At 41.4% G+C, this 20,961-nt stretch overlaps 1 protein-coding gene across 1 annotated transcript in view; it reads left to right on the top strand.

Moving 5' to 3' along the window:
* Positions 1-20,961, top strand: part of CNTNAP2 (contactin associated protein 2) — a 1,945,511-nt gene that overhangs the window by 1,582,400 nt on the left and 342,150 nt on the right. The window lies entirely within an intron of this gene.

Below are 20,961 nucleotides of genomic sequence, written 5' to 3'. Positions count from 1 at the left end.
GCTGGCTTGGACTATGGGAGGTCAGGGAGTTAGAGTGATGATCCCGCCTAATTAGGGCACTATTAGGATTTTATGTTGTTTGATACCCTTCGGTGTGCTTTATGTGCAGTCGGAGGGAAACAGTGCCGGGTTGCTACGGGGATCCTGCAATGAGCATCTTGGGTGTCATTTCCCCTTGTCTGGTCTATGCACGTGATTTGGGCAACTCCCCCGGGGAGTTCTGTGCTTTTTGTGATTGTGTGCTAGGCATCAAGAGACCTAGATTCTGTTCCTTGAATAACTGGCTTTCCAGGAGACCTCAGGCAAACCCTTCCTCTTTCTCGGCTGTGGTAATGAGAATACCACCTGCGTCCCAACTCCTCCTGGGGAGGCCATAAAGATTTTAGTGCCGGGATCTGGATTCCTCCTAGCAAAGCATTCTGTGCGACGGAATATTATTACCACTTCCATAAATCAAGGGAGAATTAGACCTACTCGATGTAATAAATTATTGCATCGACTCCAAGAGGTGTCCTAAGGAATGTAATGGTGCATGCTTAAATGTTTACTACTTAGCAAACTAGGGCTGCTGACAATTAAACAAGGCAATGTTCCTGATACAAAAGAGAGATGGAGTTTGTGCTGATTTTTCCTTTTGGAGTTAGAGAAATGAAAATGTTACCTTTAAAATAGACGCTGGTCAAAGAGCTTTATCAAGCATTTACTGAACAATAATGCTTTATTTGTTGAGCCAGGCTTTGTAGGACTATGCAGTAAGAAATGTCATTCCAACTGCTTATGAAAAAGATATTGACACAAATTAGTAGTGATAAGGATGCATTTTTAAAAATATTTCGAGAGGTGGTTGTATGTTGGGATCGCTCTCAAGATAAGCAGGCTCTCCTGTGCTGTCTGATGAAAATCAACTTCATTATGCCATAATTATTCATTAATATATGAAGGTTCAATATTTCCTACTCGCCAATTCTAACTCTGGAGCTGGCTGTGAATTAAAGAAAGTCCCCTCCCCCCCCCCCATGAAGTAGTTGATTAACTTGGCATAAAATTATAAAAATCCCACTTCGGCAAACTTTTGTTACCTCTCTAAAAGAGAAGAAAGGTTCCAGCCACATTAAATAGTATACATAGGAGTGCGTTAACAGCTTACAGCTAATATTAGCTTGTGTCTCTTAATCAATAAATCAGTCTTCAGGAAGAATTTGTTACCTGTTTGCTATTTGTCTAGCAGTTTCCTAGATACGCTTGAGAAATAAGAAAAAGATGTTAAGCTACATTTTGAGAAACGCGCACGAAGAAGTATTGGAAAACAAAGTGTTTTAAAATACGAGATTAGATTTTGCAATATAAAATCAGTGCTACCGATGCTCCAGAAAGGGGTGGCATAGTGTATTCCAGGCAGACTTCTTGTTTAGAAGAAGAAATTAGGAAAAGTGCAGTGGTCAGCGTTCATTCACATTTCTTTTCCGAGGCTGTTGTTATCATCCTTAGGACCCGTTGATAAGACAAAGAGCTGTCGCATTCACTGGCACTGGATGAGCTCAGTGTTCCTACAGTACTGCAGCTTCAGAGAGACTCTTTTTTATTTTTTATTTTTTATTTTTTATTGGTGTTCAATTTGCCAACATAGAGCATAACACCCAGTGCTCATCCCATCAAGTGCCCCCCTCAGTGCCCGTCCCCCAGTCACCCCACCCCCCACCCACCTCCCCTTCCACCACCCCTAGTTCGTTTCCCAGATTTAGGAGCCTCTCATGTTCTGTCTCCCTTTCTGATATTTCCCACTCATTTCAGAGAGACTCTTAATCCGAATTTTGCCTGCCACTGCATAAAACAAAAGCACAGTCTATATTTAATCGCAATTACACGGAACACTTTTGTGTCAGAGAGATGGAAGTCTTCCCTTTTTTGCAGGCATCTGAGAACATCATACCTTGTACCTGAGTTGCCAGGTAGCAGTTTTGATGCCCACCTTTAAGAAAGCCAAGGCACAGCAATGAGATGGGGTTCCACATCGTATCATTTTACAGTTTTTAATAGGTCTCATTTCCTCTGATACTTACAGCCTCCCCCATGAGGTGGGTAAGGTCAGATATTAGCCTTCCTGCTTACAAATGACAAAATATTTCTTTTAAAATGTCATCTACGCTACAGGTTTCTGTAGACCCTTGCAGCTTCTGGGAGGCTCCAGGAGGAAAGACAGAGCAGAGAATAGAAACAGCTTGCTCTGTGCAAGGCCAAGGTTGTTTCCTTGAGTCAGTTGATGATGAAATTAAGTCTTTTTTTTTTTTTTAATAGCCTTTTGGGTCTCATCCCACCCACCCACGTCCAGTTACCAAAATAGCATGGATGTCTCCAGGATTCAATTCTGATTGTTATAATTTAGGAAGGGGCATAGTGCATTTATCCTGTCGTTTATAGAGATTAACCTACTTTGTATCATTTGCTGAAGTCTGTACAGAGCTACAGTTGAAAAAAAAAAAAAAAACAAATCTGCTGTTGGAAAATGTCTTTCTCTATCTGAGGAGTCGAGGGATGACAGCTTGGAAAGCTGTATCTTGAATTAGGTCCCCGTTCTATCACCCAGTCTTAGAGAATGACACAATTTTGGTAGGCTCTGACCAACCGTTTCGGTGGCTCCGGGTGATTTCATCATGCCTGCTGAGTTTCATTTTTACTTTGACTCCTCTGAACCCATAGACCCAGATAATCCAAATGCTAAAGAAAATCAGTCGAAGTTCCACTCAGGTCTGCTGCATTTCCCATGGAGCGCTGAAAACGCTTATGCTCTTCGAGTTTAGTTTTCTGAGGTTGGTGGTGATGGTGGTTGATTTTTTTTTTTCAGACATATTCAAATGGAAACCTCAAGTCGAAATAAAACTGCAAGTATGACTAGTGATGGGTGGTTAGCTAAGATAAAAAGTGCGGTGAAGTTACAAATCCCCTTCTTAAACCAGGCACACTCACCAAGGAAGAAACAAAAGAGCTGTTTAGAGGATCAGCCACTGGTAGGTAGAAACTGTTTGGGAAATATAAATAATAGTGAAAGGGAATAGAGGGGAAGGGAGAGGAAATGGGTAGGAAATATCAGAAAGGGAGACAGAACATGAAGACTCCTAACTCTGGGAAACGAACTAGGGGTGATGGAAGGGGAAGGGGGCGCGGGGTGGGGGTGACTGGGTGACGGGCACTGAGGGGGGCACTTGACGGGATGAGCACTGGGTGTTATTCTGTATGTTGGCAAATTGAACACCAATAAAAAATAAATTTATTATTAAAATAAAAAATAAAAGAATAAAAAAATGTAAATGCATAACCCTTCTTGCAGAGAGTTGCTGAACTTCTGTGGAATCGGTACAAAAGTAAAACATTTCAGGGTCTGGAGGTAGAAATCTTATTCGTAGTACATACAGTGAATATAATTAATTTTAGAAATAAAGTGTGTGTTGGATGATTTCATTCTCAGCTTTACGAGCTAAAGATTTTCCATATCTTCTCTAGGGATTCAGGGACTTTAAAAAAAAACTAATTAGGAGCAAGTTTGCTACAAAAGCAAGTGTTTTCAACACACATGGGTAGAGACCATTCATGAAAACGTGTTTACTCTGGGACTTTTTCCCAGTCCATCCAGAAGCCCGCTCTGGCCTTAAGACAGGCCCGCAGAGCACTGGAGTCAGGCTGGATGTTTGAAATGCAAATTCAGCATCTCAGAGGTGACTCAGAAGCCAAGAAGAAAAGGTTCCAGGAGCAACAAATCCTGGGCAGGAACACAAGAGGGCAGAGACAAAGCCAAGGGTGAAGGAAAGAAGACGTGATGGAGTTTCATGCAGACGATAGTGGACATCAGTTCTCCAAGAATGTAATCGAATGTGCCAGCGTCATACAAAGGCCACGTGCTCTTTACTGCAAGACTCTTACAAACCACAACCATAACCAGCCACTCCCTCACCAAGAAAGACAAGGCAATGACTACATCCACGCCTTGTGTTGCTACGGATAGGACATTTCCAGTGGAAATGCAAATGAGTATCATTTTCTGGGGTTGTGCCCGGCACACGCCCAGGCCACACCATCTATCTCCCTGTGAGCATCAGGGTGAGGCACACTCTGTGCACAGAGGGGCCGGACAAGGAGAGAGGAACAGCGACTCACCTTGGCTCAGAAAGCCAAGTCTTGATTATGGGAAGGAAACCACTACTGTGGCCCCAGAGGGGAGTAGAGGGTTTGCTTATCCCCTTTTACTCTGCTGCTCTAGGCTTGGAAGAGATGAGGAAGGCAAAGGGCCCGGCATGCCCATTATAGACCAAACGCTTTATATTTGTTTCTCGCTCAATTCTCCCAACATCCTGGATGAGGTGGGGCCTTTGTCTTGAGCCTACAAGTGAGCAAACAGACTTATGGGGTGATTTACCAGGATGTTTCAGAGCTGGGGCCAGAAGGCCTATGTGATGCCATAGCAGATCCCAGGATGGATAACATGTGATCTTTCTCAGAAGACGCTCCACATCCATTTCCTTTCCCCATTTCTCCCCCCAAAATGTAGCTGTGTACACTTACTTCAAGTACAGCAAAAAGCAAGCACGAAGAGTCACAGCGTACTCATGGTAGAAGACTCAGAGATCACACCATGCAGACCCCTCATGTTACAGACCAGGGAACCTGGGTCGAGGGAGGTTAAGTGACCGGCCCAGGGTCTCCCAGCGGGTTTATGGCAGAGCACGTTGAGACAGTTTGACATGAGCTTTCATCTTTAGTAACTCCCTGTGGCCAAGATGAATGTGGAGACCCAGAAAGGGAGCTGTGACCTGGAACTCTGACCTCAGGTCCCTGCCTCTCATCAGCTGAGCAGTGTAATAATGTGGTGCTGGCACTCTTACTCTCACCCCACTGTGAGACCAGCCATCTGGAAAGCCTGATCGAAAACCCGCAACCAGAAGGATGAAGGGTCAATGGCAGAAAGTTGGTAACTTTTGTGTTTTGCTTTATTTTTGCTTCTACCTTAGGTAGTTTTTTGGTTTGACAACAGAAGGCAGGAAGGAAAAAAAAATTGAGAATGATGTGTAGAAATGATTAACCTCTGTTTTGTTCGTAATGTCCCAGCCTCTGCTGCTATGGCCATAGGCTGCTACCAGCTGAGAAGCAGGGGTAGCTCTAAGAACAAGCAGAAATAGTGAAATTTTCAGGATCAGAAAGTAGGCTGATTCCCATTAAAGGCATGAGCCCTCTAGGTGTATCTGAGAGCAGCTCCAATTACAAAGGCACCAGAGGAGGAAGAAGGAAGGTTTAACTTTGGTCTTCTGGACTCCAGAGTGGCTTTAAACAATTAGAAGAAGACAACCCCCTGAGAAGAATCAGCTCTTTAATACTATTTGGACATTCAGCTTGAGCCATAGACTCAGTTCAGAAATGGGAAGTAAAGTTAGTTACAGTTTTGGGGGAAAAAAGGTATTTCTATTTTACAGTACATACAGTATTTGTGTGCGTGTGACTTTCCCACCTGTCCTTTCAAATACAACTCCTGGGGATCCCTGGGTGGCGCAGCGGTTTGGCGCCTGCCTTTGGCCCAGGGCACGATCCTGGAGACCCAGGATCGAATCCCACATCAGGCTCCCGGTGCATGGAGCCTGCTTCTCCCTCTGCCTATGTCTCTGCCTCTCTCTCTCTCTCTCTCTCTCTGTGACTATCATAAATTTAAAAAAAATAAAAAAAAATAAAAAATACAACTCCTGTTTGGAGGAATCCTCACATCCCACGGAGGGGATTTGTCTGGCTGAGTGAGTCCTGCTGTATTTTTGTCCCCTCCTTCGGTGCCTGTCCCATCCCTAAACTTGACATTTTGCAGAAGTGACAGGACCTCGGATGTAGGAGGCACTTCGATCTGTAAATTTAATCCCCGTCGTTGGGTTCCTCTGCGGAACTTCCCAGGTGGTCTCTCTAAACCATTTGCAGAAGAGAGTTAGTTAGACTTGTTCTGGCTACCTGAAATTATGCCTGCAGTCCTGACACTAAGGGCTCAGAGTTAGTGAGCATGGACTTCACGGCCCCTCACAAGGCTGCCTTTACTTTGGACACGGGCCACAAGCCTGGGGGTTCCAGGCCACTCTGCTTCTCTGACCAACTGACTATAAACGAGGGGTTCCCACTATCTCCTCAGGATCAATAATGTGCTAGTGTGACTCAGAGAACCCAGGAAAGCACTAAATTTAAGATTAAAGTTGTACGATGAGGTTACAAGTTAAGACTAGCCAAATGGCAAGATCCACAGGGTGAAGTCTGGGAGGGTCCCAGATGTGAAGCTCCCTCGTCCTCTCCTCGTGGACTGAGAACACATTACCCTCGCCTCCCATCAACCAGAGTTTTTGGTGTCCAGGGTTCTTATTGGAGTTTCATATGTAGGCATGATGGAGCAAATCATCGGCCACGTAACTGAATTCAGTCTCCCGAGTCTCTTCCTTCTCCCTGGAGTTGGAGCTGACAGCTCCTGGCCCAAAGCCCCAGCCCTCAAATCCTTCAGTTGGTCTTTCTGGCAGAGCCACGCGCATCTAGAAACTATGTAGGACCCCACCACCACCGGTCAGCTCATTAGCATAAACCATCAGGGCCTACCACGAATAGCAGAGACTTTCCTATCACTCAGGAAATGTTAAGAGTCTAGAAACTCCATTCCGGGAATTTGGATGAAGACCAGATAAATTATGATCACACCGCAATCTGGCTTCTCTATTTGTTTGCATTATTAGTGCTCTCACCCCCAGCTGTGGATGGGAACTTAGAGGTCTATATCCCAGGGCCAAGGAAAATGCCTGCCACATTGAGATGCACAAATATGTGTTCATTAAATGAATATGAATGGTTAAATAACCTCAAAAGATTTAAATAAGCATTTCAGGCTAACAATGGAGGCAGTGCCACGAGGTACTTCATGATGAATTGCAGACTTGCACGGACGATAATTGCCATAGCGGTCCAGGAGAGGAGCTGTCACTCGATTTATATGCACAACTATTTTTAAACTCAGCAAGGTTTTTGCCCATTTATTCATCTTAACTAAATGAAAACTTTTATTCCTTTGTACCTTGAAAATCCCTTGAATCTGATGATTATCTTCAAATTAAGGATTAAAAAAAGGACTCTTTTTGCCACGTTTTCCTATTTTCTGTGGCATTCCTAAATTAAGATGCACATGAAGTATCAAATTTATAGAACTCATTGTTTAATCTAAATTAGATTAACCCCCCCCCCGGCCCTTCAGAGACCCAAGCAGACTGTTCCACACTTCTTGTTTATCCATGTCTCAAGGTTATTACTGACAAAATTACAATTAGTCAGTACTTCAGATCTATTGTTAGGGCGCAAAACTGGGAGCTATAAACTATCTCGCTCTGGCATAATTAAAACCATGTTCCAGTTCACCTGCTTTATGATACCTACTTGGCTTTTCCCAATCCCTACTACACGCAGGCCTTGGAAACTCGGAAACTTCATTGAAGAAAACTTTAAAAATCTCCTCTTCTTGAAGTTTGGTGACAGTTCTGAGGTAACCATCTTACTACGGTCATTGGGATAAAAAAAAAATTGTCCTGAACTATGGCAGGCATTGTGTAAGATCTGCATTACTGTCTTTAAAATAAATTAGTTCAAAATTCATCAGATATGTGCACCGAAAGCCGTGCGTCTGAATTCGTGTTCGCTTATTGGCATGTAGACTGCTCCATGACCTACGTGTATTGTCTCAAATTGAAAAGAAAAGGGGACCCCATGTCCCATACATCCATTTTATCTTCAAGCCAGCCCAAGAGTCAGTGGTCTTAGAGTAAATGAATCCTGCAGGCTGCCTATAAGGGGGAAATAATCAGTTCCTAGACCAACGCTTAATTGGGAGTCTCTCTCAATCCTTAAGTGTGAATAGAAAAACCAGACTCAGCAAGGGTAGCTTAGTCTTTTGAGGAAGGAAAGGTCATTTGCCCATTAAGATTTCTATCTGTGCCTCCTCTCTTCAGGGTTTTTCTTAACTTACTCAAGCTTTAGACAATGAAGTAGCTTGACAATTTTTTCTGTAATCCCTATGTCTGATGCTTTAAGGATTCCTTAATTCCATAATAGTAGATTATCCTAATCAATTTTGTTTCACAGCATTTAGGCCTTTAGAATTTAATACTATTACACTGAATAGGATGCAAATTGGGCTTGAACTTACAATATGGCCTGTTATTTAAGAGAACTATTTAACTGGTTTTCAGCAGATTTGTGACTAGACATGTATACCTCAAATATTCTGCTCTGAGTTTCCTTCCCATTATCATACCTGAGATAACAATGTGACTGAGTCAAGAAATCAGGATTGTCACGGGATAACCTCATTTTCATTGGGTGCTTGGCTTACTCTTACCGTTTGACCAAAGATACTAAGTTAGCCCCAACTGCCTCAGTTTTCTGCATATAAAAACAACACAGAAAGCAAAAAGCTAGCACTTTTTGCCAAATAACCTAACACCTTGAAATTAAACTTGTGAAAAGGCAACTCGACCCGAGAATTAGAGCTGAGAAGATACTCTGATGCATTCTATTTCTTATGTATCTTTATTTATTTCTTACTTATATCTTTCAAGATAAAGTCTTCATCTTATTCCTTCAAGTTTACGTATGGAAAAATGCATCTGATATTGTTTAAATATAATTAGAATCCGATGCACCAAAATTAAGTTTGGTTGTTTCTCTGCCTGCAAAAATGACAATTTTTCTGGCTTATGCTTTTTGGGGCTGATGACCCCAAAAAGAAGTTGCTCTTTAGCATCTATAGGAAATAAGATGATGGCCCCAAGTATCATCTGTGATAAAGGAAACTTTACAGCTTCTCTTTGGGTTTAAAGAGAGAGAATGAGCTGTTGATTCTACTCTGGGCTATAAGTGGCCATGTCATATCTGAAACTGGTCACTTTTTGGCAAGCGGTATCCAGACTTTATCTTATGATGTTACAAAGAAGCAAATTATGTTTAATATGATAAGAGAAATCAACAGAAGTAGTTCAGTTTGGAACATTGATTCTGTGTAGCCACACCCAGCAGACTCGAAGGCAAAGGTGGGTGATGGTCCACTGAGGCAAAAAAAAAAAAAAAAAAAGATCTGAGGTAGCAATTGAGACACAGTCTTGTTGGGAGAGTTTATGTACAGGAGTCCAGGAGGAGCAGAGTGGGCACAGCATTTGCTCTTGGGGTCTGTGAGGAGCAGATTTTTATATATTATAGCAACTTAGGCTAACAAGTCTCCATGGCCCTTCCCCTCCTTGCTCAGACAGCATTCCCAGGAGGATCAAGGGCTGCCACCTGGACACTCTTCATCACAGGGGAGACACTCCAGGTTGGCCACTCGTAGGGCTCCAGATCTTGAACACAGAACAACATGTTCTTCTGCACATCCTGCTTGCCAGGAACTAGGAGAGAGGACCAGATCTCTTTGCATTTTCAAGAGGATGGTGAACAGGGGCATTCAGTACGTGCTTGCACAAACTAGCTATCCAGCACGGTCCATACAGAGTCTGAGCACTTTTTTTATTTTTGAGAAAACTCTGAAACTATTTTTCTAACTCTTCTTAGCCTACCTAACCTCCATAGTCAGGCCACCTCCCTACCTATTTATATCCTTTGCAAGGACCACCTATTAGAGAATCAAGAAAAAAGTGGATGACATTTATATTGAGGACAGAGTAATATAGTATCTATCTACCATTTCTGTTTCATACAGCTATTCCCTTCCTTCTGGTATTCTTACGCACATATATACACACACGCACATGCACACACACACGCATGCACACACACGCCCAAGTAAAAATGCTTACCCAGAGAATTTCACATTAATAGTTAATGCTTCTATAGTCACCTCAATCCTGAACCTGCTTTAACCCCATGTTAACCCTAACTAGGGGCCCAAGACTACTGGGATCAGTGTAGTTGGAGGATTTCTTTTTCCAGATGGAGAGGAAAACGAAACAAGATTAGAAGTCAGACCACATCTCTCCCATGCCCCTTGGAGACTGTGGACACAAGGGTTCACTGTAGGCAACTCCAAGAATGCTCTGTGTCTCCGCTGGTCTGGATCCCTCGCAGGCTTAAACCCATGGTTTAGGGCTTTGTCCTAAGGAGGAAAAAAAAAATCGCCTTTTTCATTTAAAAGCTAAAACACTGAATTAATGATGAACGAATCCTTAATTCAGGACAATTCTATGTATGTGTGGTAAGAGAGTTCAATAATAAATTTGAGTCTGTGGCCTTTTGTGCTAGTGTTTTAATAATCAGTTCATGCTATTTCACCCAAAAAGCCATAAAGAAGATGAGCTCTTCTCTCCGAAAGCAGCTATCCACTGGGGGAGAAAGAGGTGCACTAAGGACCCAGGCCTTTGCTTTCCTTTGTTGGCCTGTTGCTTAGCGTTCTAGAGTTGTGCTACCCAATGGTTTACTGTGATGATGGAAATGTTCTTTAACCTGTGTTGTTCATACTGTAGTCTCCAGACACAGGTGGCTACTGAGCGTTTGAAATGTGACTAGTGTGACCAAGGATCTGAATTTGTGACTTTACTCAATTTTAGTTAGCTAAAACTTAAAGAGCCGCACGTGGCTAGTGGCTGCCATACTGGACTGCATAGCTTTAGCTCAACAGTGAGGGGCCACTTTAGGAGGCCGGGAACCTGTCCCCACATGGAATTCAGTCTTACTTGTGGCTATTCAGAGTTGGCCTGCTCTGACCCTTCCTCGAGAAATAAGAGGTTAAAGATGAAGAAAGAGAAAAGGTGGGTTCTGCCTTGGGTAAGCCTGATGTCAGAAAGTACCTGGGATATGTGTCACTGGAAGATACATAGAACATTTTCTCAGCTGCTCCATAAAATTCTCCGTGTATCAGTCAGGAAGGTGGGGCAAAATATAACATGATTTTACGATGAGAGTTATCGTTTCATTAATGGATTCTACTCTTGGAATACTTTGCATAGCAGAGAGTGTTTAGAGGCTTACTTCATTGATTTCAATGTTTTCACATTTTATTTTAACCTTGGGTTATATTTTGAAATGCAGTACACCCTCCACACCCTCCATTTTGCCTACTGACAAAAACCTAAAATTAACCTAAAATTAATCATGCCCTGAGCTTGAACAGGCACAAAACCGCTGAGCCACCCAGGGATCCCCTTCACAAAGAATCTTATCTCACATCCAGGTCTAGGACTTCATACCTTGCTTCACTCCACTTCACCCCCTGATTTCTCCCTGCCTCAAACAGCCCCTTCCCAAAATCTTAAAACCAAAGAGAAGGAGAAGGTCAGAGATGGTGCTGTTTCCCCTTGAGTGGGTCATTTGTATCTAGTGACCTGGAGTTTCTGCGGCATCAGGTTCCTGAGCAGGACCAGCTAAGCAACTGACAAAGCCTGGTGCAAAATGAAAATGCAGGACCTCTTGTTAAGAAACTATTGGGAATTTCAGGACAATGGCAGTGGAACAGTAAATCAAGCATGAGGCCCTTCTAAACCCGTGTGGGTCACGCACCCACGTGTCTGAGGCCTGGGCAGAAGGCAGAGTCAAGCCCAGACTCTTGGCATCCTTGAGGTATAGCAGGCCTTCAGGAATGGACCTGCAAGCCTTGTTTCTCTAGTCAGTTTGAACCTCAAGAAACATTTGTATTCCTTGAAACCATGACGAAAGTTAAACCGATATGGGAAACCATTCAACACAGGGATTTGCAGTAGGCCTTCAGTAGGCCATACCAAATTATGGAATGTTTCCCAAATTTGTCTGATCACAAAAATTTCCTAAGGTGCTTGGCAAAATGCAAATCCCCAGCTTCTCCCCGCAGAGACTTTGGTTCAGAATTCTAGAGTGGAGCCCCAGACTGTTTTTAAGAAGTTTCCTAAAAAGTTTTTATGCCGGGGAAATTGTAGAAACTCTATGAACACAGCATTAGGGGGCAGACAGACCTAGGCTCAAACTTTCCATTTACCAGCAGTGTGACATTGGGAAAGTTGTTTAATTTCCCTAAACTTCAATTTCCTCATCTGTAAAATAGAGATAATTATGCTTAGTACAAAAGGTTGCTATGGGGATAAAATGAGACAAGTGTATGTAAAGTGCTTCTAACAGTGACTGGTGCAGTAAGTTCTCAATAATGGTAGTAATACATATCTTACAAAAGGAATAAAACTTCTTTAAACCCCTCACTTTTGTAAAACTAATATGAATTAAACATAAATGCAAATTACTAAATGCAACCATTATTATTTCTGACAAAGTCGCTCAGAAATAATGAATTACATAACCTAAGGTGAACAAAAGAATCAATCATCAACGGCAAATGTATTTTGAGCACCAGCTGTATACAAGGCATTGTGACAGGCTGCAGGCTGATGGTTTTTGCAATCAAGGAATTTATAACCTACATCAGAATACGAGAGAGAGATGTAAAGATGCGTCTCCTTTACAAGGAAGCACAGAAGGGTAAAAGCAGAGGGTTCGGGCACCATCTGGAGAAGGATCTTGAAGGAAAGAAAGAGGAAATGAGTAAAGGTCACTATACATGGGGTTGGTGCAGTGGGCAGAGGGCTTGAACATTATATACGACAATAAGTAGACCAAACTGATAGAAGCAAAAGGTTCCTATAGAAAAATAGGCACACGACGCATCTGGATAAATACTCATTAGAAAACGAGACCTGACCTGGAACCAGAAAAAATGCTGAGCCAAGAGCTGAAATCACTCTGTCGGCCAGCGAGTTTGTGAGCCAGAAAGGGGAGAGAGTGCCTAATCTTTTGAAGGTTTAATTTAATTAAAATATTAAAGTCTTCACTTATGTCTAGTTTCAAAGATCTGGGTTAATGCAGTTTATCTTTCTCAACTGCATCCTTTAAAAAATAAAAGGGCCATTGCTAATAAAGGCAATAAAGTAATTCAGCAAAGGGCTGACAATAGGTCCGCATCCAACAATGGTATAACAGGAACACACATTTGGAACTTATTGTCGGATTTTCATAATAGCAACCTTTCCTTTTAAGGCTTTTTAAAAGCTACTAACTTTAGACAAGCCTTTCTTAATTGTGTGAAAACTTTCAGACACAGATAGTATTTTAATATTTTTAAGAAGTGTGTAAGATTGCTGGTGACCGTTGGCTTTTGTTTTGCTCCATCTATATATGGGGACAGCTGTGGGTCAAATTACGCTCCCCCCAAAAAAGATGTGCTGGAGACCTAACCCCCCAGTGCCTGTGATCATTGACATTTGGAAATAGGTCTTTGCAGATGATCAAGTCAAGAAGAAGTCTCACAGGAACCTGGTAGGCTCTCACCCTATACGACTGATGCCCTCAGAAGAGGAGAGCACAGAGTGGCGTGCACACACACAGGGAAGAGACAGGAGTTGCCCTGACACGGGTAGGATTGCAGAGGGCTGCTGCCGGCTGCCACGAGCTGGAGCAGACACAGAACAGACTGCCTCAGAACCTTCAGGAGGAACCAACCCTCCCAACACCTTGATTTAGAACACCTGGGCTCCACGAGCTAAGAGAATAAACTCCCATCGTTTTGAGCACACAGCTTGTGGTGCTTTGCTGCAGCAGCCTGGAAACCTAACTCAGCGACTGGCTCCCTAATCAGGGGCACAGTCCAGGTGAAGTAGGCTCTGTTCCTTATGTAAAGAGTAGCTCAGAAGTATTGTAATAACAAAGGCAAAGTCGACCTAACTTAGTGTGAAGTCTATACCCTGCAGAGCGGCTCATTTGAGAGAAGAGAGTTCTGTTCACAGGAAAGCAGAGCTCAGTTCCTGGCACTCTTCTGGGCCATGGGCACAGTTCACCCTGTGCCCTCCCGAGGCAGCCTTTATGGCGAAACCTAGGAATGAACAATTGTCACATGATAATAATCATATAATAATGATTATAAATAGCATTTATTGAGTATCTACCATATGTCAGGTATAGTTTAAACACCTCCCAGATCAATGCATTTAGTCCTCACAAGTCTCCTATAAAGAGGGTAATACTCTATTCCTAGTTTACAGATGGGAAAACCAAGACCAGGAGAACTTCATTCATAGGCTTCAAGTCATATAGCAAACAACAGAGCCGGAATCTAACCCAGGCAGACTGGCTCCAGAGCCCTGTGTTGGCCTTTAGAGTTTAGCAAGGCTTTCCCAGATCCATGCCAAGAAAACCCCATCCTTCTGCATAGCAAGAGAAAGATCCCCTGGCTCTGGATTCCAGAGCTCTGAGGACATCCGAGGACTTAAGAACATGTATGTAAGAGCTGACGTTCCTTTCCTAGAGCTGCGTTAAGAAATCGCCACCAACTTGGTAGTTTAAAGTAACAGAATGTTATTCTCATAGATCTGAAGTCCAGAAGTCCAAAATCAAAGCATTGGTAGGGCCAGATTACCCCTGAAGGCTCTTGAGAAGGATCCTGTTTTGCCTTTTCCAGATTCTGGTCACTCGTGGCATTTCTTGGTTCGTGGCAACATAACTCCAATATCTGCCTCTGTCTTCACACGGCCTTCCACATTCTCTGCGGGTCTTTGTGTTCTCTTCTGCCCCACATTGGATTTGGCTCCATACCCCACATATCTCATCTTAATCATTACCTTAATTGTATCTTCAAAGACCCTATTTCCAAATAAAGTCACATTCTGAGGTTCTGGAAAAGCATGAATGCTGGAGCAACATGATTCAACCTGCTACTGTGGTCGAGAAACATCTAGCTAGTTCAGCAGAGAAGCAGATCTACTCCAGAGCCTCTTAGCCCCTTGAGACCCAGAACTTTGTCTCATGGACCTTCATCTTTCTACCAAGGACTCAGCACAGATCTTTGCATGTAACAAGGCTATAAGTAAGGTTGTACGGATTTCAAGGCAGCAATTCACCTTAGTGGAGGTGCAGAGCAACCCACCTGAAAGATCTCATCACATAGTTGTCATTGCTGACGCTGGATTCATTATTGTTAAAACCCATTTTTCAGTATCTTGTGATGGGTGTGCTTTGCAGTATAGGAGAACTTGGTGGTAAATGTGACAATTACAGTAATTAAGGTCACCAGTTCAAGAATGGCATGTCATAAAAGAATCAGGACTCCTCTAATTCTAAGCTAAATTGAAATTGAAATAAATATATATATATATATATATATAACATATATATATATATATGCTTGGGTTATTGAAAAGCTATAAATTAATGTAAAGATTTGTTCTCCTTTGATAAGTGATATATCTACTGAGCCATCTAGGTATTTAATACCATCTAGGTATCTAATACTTGTGAAAAAGATCTTTAAAATAAAGTGTTTTTATTGGAGCATGTAGAAATGTTACAAAATATTTCTGTAGGAGTCTCTGATCTGTTTTTTTTTTCAAAATGATATTTTTTAAAAGATGTTTTAAAATTTTATCTTAGAAAGAGAGTGTGTGTGCAAGTGGGCGTGGGGGCAGAGGGAGAGGGACAGAATCTTCAAGCAGACTCCCTGCTGAGCATGGAGCCTGATGCAGGCCCAGTCCCAGGATCCTGAGATCATGATCTGAGCTGAAACCAAGAGTCGGGTGCTTAACCAACTGAGCCATTCAGGTACTCTTCAAATTGTTATTTTTTAATAGTTCGGGTGTTAAATAAAGTTCATACATTAGCTTGTGTTCAGAAATAAGCTTCATCAATTCATACCCTTACGCTCATGGCTTTCCAAATAGACGGCATTTTCTATGTCTGTACATTTTTTATTAAACAAGTTATTTTATGCTTAAAAGTCATTCCTTGAAAAATGATTTTGCTACTAACAAAGACCATTACGTTCACAAATTCTTTCTCCATGGCTTGATGCTATCTTTCTGCACTGTAATTAGCTGCATGTATAGCTAATTATTATGAGAAAAGTAGAGCATCTCCACATTTCTACAAGGTACTTATTCTCTCCTTCAGTTCCCACATCCACCTCCAGCCCCAAATGTCTTTTCATGGTGGGAAGATAATAAGCATACATTTTTAAAATGACAGCAAAAGGTTCATCAAGAATTTCATAAAGCTTTAATAGACTGAATGTGTGTTTAGAACAAGCATTCAGTAGATCTGTACTTTTTTTTTTGAATGAAGAATTTCCCTTACCTATGTTCCCCATTGCATGCAAAATTTTGTATATAGTTTCAGAGAGAATGGAAACAACTTTGAAGGTCATATGTCAAGCCCAGGGTAAGAATTCCAGCTTTGGAGACCAATATTTATTATCCATTTATTATGATAATTAATCATTTCTCTTAATACAAAACACCTGAGTTAGCCAGTAAGATTTATTTAAATGACACGCTCACTTTTGCCCCAAATCTTGTTTTCGGAGGAAAAAATTAATTTAAAAATACATTCTAACAGTTCAGAATCTTCAAATTCTCACACTGAAATCATACCTCAGTTTGTCTCAAATGGCTTTAGTTTCTTCACTGGAATGTGAATGTTTTTGAGTTCAGCACCCAATCTTGCTTATCCCTATATCTGCTACAGAGCCTATCATAACATTTACACATAAAGGGAGTTCAAACAGTGTTACTGTTGCTGTTGTTATTTATTTCAAAAAAAAATAGGAGCGTTTACCATGTATTTGTATAAAAATGTAGGTATATGCTACCCAAAATGTCGTCTGTATTTAAACAGATATTGGCACTGGGAGCAAAGGATGAAAGGCATATTTGAATTAAACATAGAGGAGATGTCAGGGGGCCTGCCTTTGCTCATACAAGAAACACAGGGAAGGTGGGTGGAAAATCTTTGATTGACAAGGTGCATTTTACTTTATGGATGAGGCGAGCAAGGAAGGCACAATGCTCAGTAACTCTGAAGAGGAGTTCTCAAGGACTTTTAGCTTCCATGTGTGTTTCCCAAGAAAGCAACAGGCACTAACTAGCTTGGAGGTATACAGCAGACAATGCACAGATTCTTATAATCATTTCTCATTCTGGTCACTGTGAAGGGCTGAGGTCAGAATCCCTAAGGACTAGACTTGATAAGTAGGATAAATACGTGTCCAGATATTTCTCCCAGTCACTGATACTTCCTATCTGCTTACTAACCCCTGAAATCTCTGTAGCATATAAAAAGCTTTTAATTCTAATATTAAAGAATAAATTCTGTTAACATACCAGCTGAAATTTACTCATGCTAAATCTACTCCCAGAGCGTACACAAGTGATCATACCCCTCTCTTGTTCCATTATTAAGAGGTTTCTAGGAGACAGTTGGTGGGGGGAGTTACCATTGAAAATTGGCAAGGCCACCAGAAGTTGAATTTGGGGAAAGACATTCCATCTTTTCCCTAGGATTGTCCATCTTGCCAATCCCATTAGATGAGCATATGCAGAAACTTTATGTTATTTTTTTTTTCTGATATGGCTAACCACTGTTCTTCACAAAACTTATAGTTTATTAAATTTGTGCATGATGACTTCTCCCCTTGCTTGATAAGTTTCCTTATAAAGAGAGTTCATTCATAGGAGTCTCACCGAGATAATAGATAAATAGCTTCTCGGCAGCAAAAACTACTTCTAATTTATCTGTAGGTCCCCAATGCCTAACACAAATGTTGTGCTCAATCAAGATTATTATATGCATATTTCATGAATAAAGGTAACAAAAATATCTATTACAAATCTAAGTGATTTATTAGTTGAGTCTATAAAGAAAGGATTTATGGTAACTTCTAAAAATCCATTCAGTGTTTCATCAAATATTAAAATTATTGCAAAAGTAAATTAGCAATAGAGCAAATGAAATGATGGTATGCAACTTATAAACAAATCTATCTTACTTTGAACAAGTAGACAAAATGTTTCCGCACGTAGTTTGTGTGCTACCAGGTTGGTATAAGCACTGCTCTTTTAAACCACGAAGCAAATATTCCAATATTCCAAATTCTTCATTATGCCACCCCTAGAACATAATTTCTAGCATGTGATTATGTCTTGTATTTTAATAAGGTATTTCTCAATTGACTGCTTTACATAAATTGTATAGTTGTTAATGAGAATTATTACCACAGAAATTTTTCTTAGTTTATGATGGAATTAAAATAGCCTTTTAAGTCTTAAAAACATTAACAGGAAAAGTTCGATGATGTGAATTCAGCTAATAATACCTCATGTTCAGTCTGGCAGGTATTGTGCAAAGTTTCCAATGAATAACTACCTTTTATGAAATATGAGAAACTTTGTTCATTTGCCCTTTAGATGCAGGTTCCTTAGTTTCCTACATCAGTTGTGGATTTGGTTGTTGTTGTTGTTGTTTTTAATATTATTCTTTCATGTGGAACCTCTTCCAGCAAGTTCTCATAAGACAACAAATGACCCAGCCGAGTATCCATTTAAAATGCTATAAACAAAAAGGGCTTCTTTCTTGGCTCCCATTCTTTAAAATTTAATTAAAATGCTTCATCTTCCATCATAGAACTGTTTTCTGTTCTAACCTCTTAGCCTTGTTATTAGTTACAGTTTGGTTAGATTTTTAAATAGAACTCTAGTTTTTTCAGTGTTTTGGACAGGAAGAGACAGCGCCGTGTGGATAGCGCTTGTCGACCTGTCCCAGCAAAGAATTTTTCATTGAACATCTCTGTCCCCCATCATTAGCTAATCCAGGTAGCTTCTGAAGCATGTCCGTGTGAGTCGCAAAGCAAATTGAGGTGCAGCATTCTACTCTCCTAGCCTGAGGAAGGGGCTTCTGAGGGGACTGAGTTCTGTTCTCCATTGGGTATGTTCCCAATTACAGATTTTCTTGGTAACGTGCCATCCTGAAATAAATGCTTTCCATGTACTTATGGACAACCTAACCTTCCAAAACAGGCCTGAAACTTTGCTTATAGCCCTCCCTAAGGAATTCCCGGAGATGCCAAGGTAGAGAGCAAGGTCGCCTGTCCTCCCTCACTCCTGTCTTCATGGCATCTCATAAAGTGCAGACGCACACACCGTCTTGTCCTCCCGAAGCCCTGCTGTTCATCTCGCCCCCTTCCCCTGCATCCACTCAAGGAACGGACAGATGCTGAAGGGCATCCAGGGCAACGTGCAGATGTCATAAACTGGAAAATTGGGGCTAAAGGTGAAACAGCATCTTACAAATGTCTTCCCTCAAAAAGCTCCATCTTATTTTAGAAATATATGATCCATGGAGGGCCTTATCATAAACTGATCTGAACAAGCCAATAAGCTTCTGGGGGTTCTGCTTCAGTGGCCCGGCATGTTTCAGAAGGATTACTGCTTAGTTACTTAAGAGACTTTTGTTTTGATTCGGTTGTTCACTGAAATTGTTGAACGCGAGTCACTGGGATTTGGTATGATCCTGTGAGAGGGTCTCTCCTGGGCACCATGTTCCCCTAGAAGCCCTTGCTTTCCATAGTCTGACTCAGTGTCTGTATGACTTTTAAAAATCCTACACGCGTTGTGATCTTGGGAAAAGACAAACACAACATAAAACACCGAAAGATGGGGTGCCTGGCTGGCTCAGTGGTTGAGCGTCTGCCTTTGGCTCAGGGTGTGATCGCAGGGTCCTTGCAGGGAGCCTGCTTCTCCCTCTGCCTGTGTCTCTGCCTCTCTCTCTCTCTGTGTCTCCCATGAATAAATAAATAATCTTTAAAAACAAAAAACCGGAAAGTTGTACATATTACTAACAAATCTACACGTATCCTTTTTACCTAAATCACCCATTCTGAGCACAAAACCTCATGAAAGCACACGCCCTGGCACAAAGAGAATAGTGTTATCAGCATCTGAAAGCAGTGATGCTAACAGAACCGAACAGCAACATGAAAAAAAAGAAAAAAAAAAAACTCTACTTAAGCCAATAAGCGTAAGAGGAACTTGTATGATCCAGACGGGGAAGGAAAAAAAAAAGGCCTGAATTAGGCTTATAGATTTGATACCAGGTGGCTAATGCTGAATATTTCTATTTTTTTTTTTTTTTTTGTCTTTGGTTTGTTTGTTTTAACATGTGCTCAGAGGAAAAAGAAAAAGAATTGATGGGAGAAATCTTTAATTCACATTCTGTTATTTCATGTAAGTGGGCAATTCAAATAATTTCTCTCAATTTTTGAGTAGATGTTCACAGTAATTTGTACATTCGAATCAGGGCTTAGCTTCGCCAAGCACCAGATCCTTTTCTCATAAGAATATATAGAAGTCTCCAGAAAATATTTCTTTAGCTATTACATCTCTGGCTCACACATTCATGAAGACTCATCTGTACCTCTGATTTGCCTTATATAAACAGAAGGAAAGGTCATTTCTGAGAGCAGTTTTTACAGAAACACTTATTTGGAAAAGATGAAGAGCAAAATGATTCAGGGGCTCTGCTGCACTGATGGTAGCGGAGACGTAGAGTACACATGCTGTATACATTTCATTATTTAATCTCTTTCCTTTATGAGTTTATTGATGGAAAATGGCGCCTTGTCTTCTATTAAGTAAACACATATTTCAAAAGACATCTAAATGCTCTCAACAAAACAGAGCAAATTCAGAAAATATAGGGCTTTTCATTGAACTTGGGGGATTACTTCAATTGCCGCGATAGTCTACCAGAGGCAAAATACCATATTCTTTAAAGTTCAGACGAATAAATTGTGCTGCTTATGGAGAAAGTATGATATTCTCTATTGTAACCAGTCTTATACATTGACAATATGGAAATAATCCGTCTCATTATAAACTAGACCGAGTCTAAAGCCCTGAAACTATAGATTTGTGTGTGCTTGTGGCTGAAAATAATATTGAAACATGAAAATGAACCCTCCCACCAAATCTCTGGGAACATAGATTTGAGATTGGCTTTGTGAACACAAAAGTTCATTCATCCCCCAATATAGGCTAAGCACCATAAGAACTGACCATGAGGGATCCCTGGGTGGCGCAGGGGTTTGGCGCCTGCCTTTGGCCCAGGGCACGATCCTGGAGACCCGGGATCGAATCCCACGTCGGG

Source organism: Vulpes vulpes, chromosome 7 (assembly GCF_048418805.1).
Source record: "Vulpes vulpes isolate BD-2025 chromosome 7, VulVul3, whole genome shotgun sequence".
In the NCBI taxonomy this organism is placed as follows: domain Eukaryota; kingdom Metazoa; phylum Chordata; class Mammalia; order Carnivora; family Canidae; genus Vulpes; species Vulpes vulpes.
The sequence above is the reverse complement of the archived record's forward strand: the minus strand, read 5'-3'. Positions and strand labels throughout refer to the sequence as shown.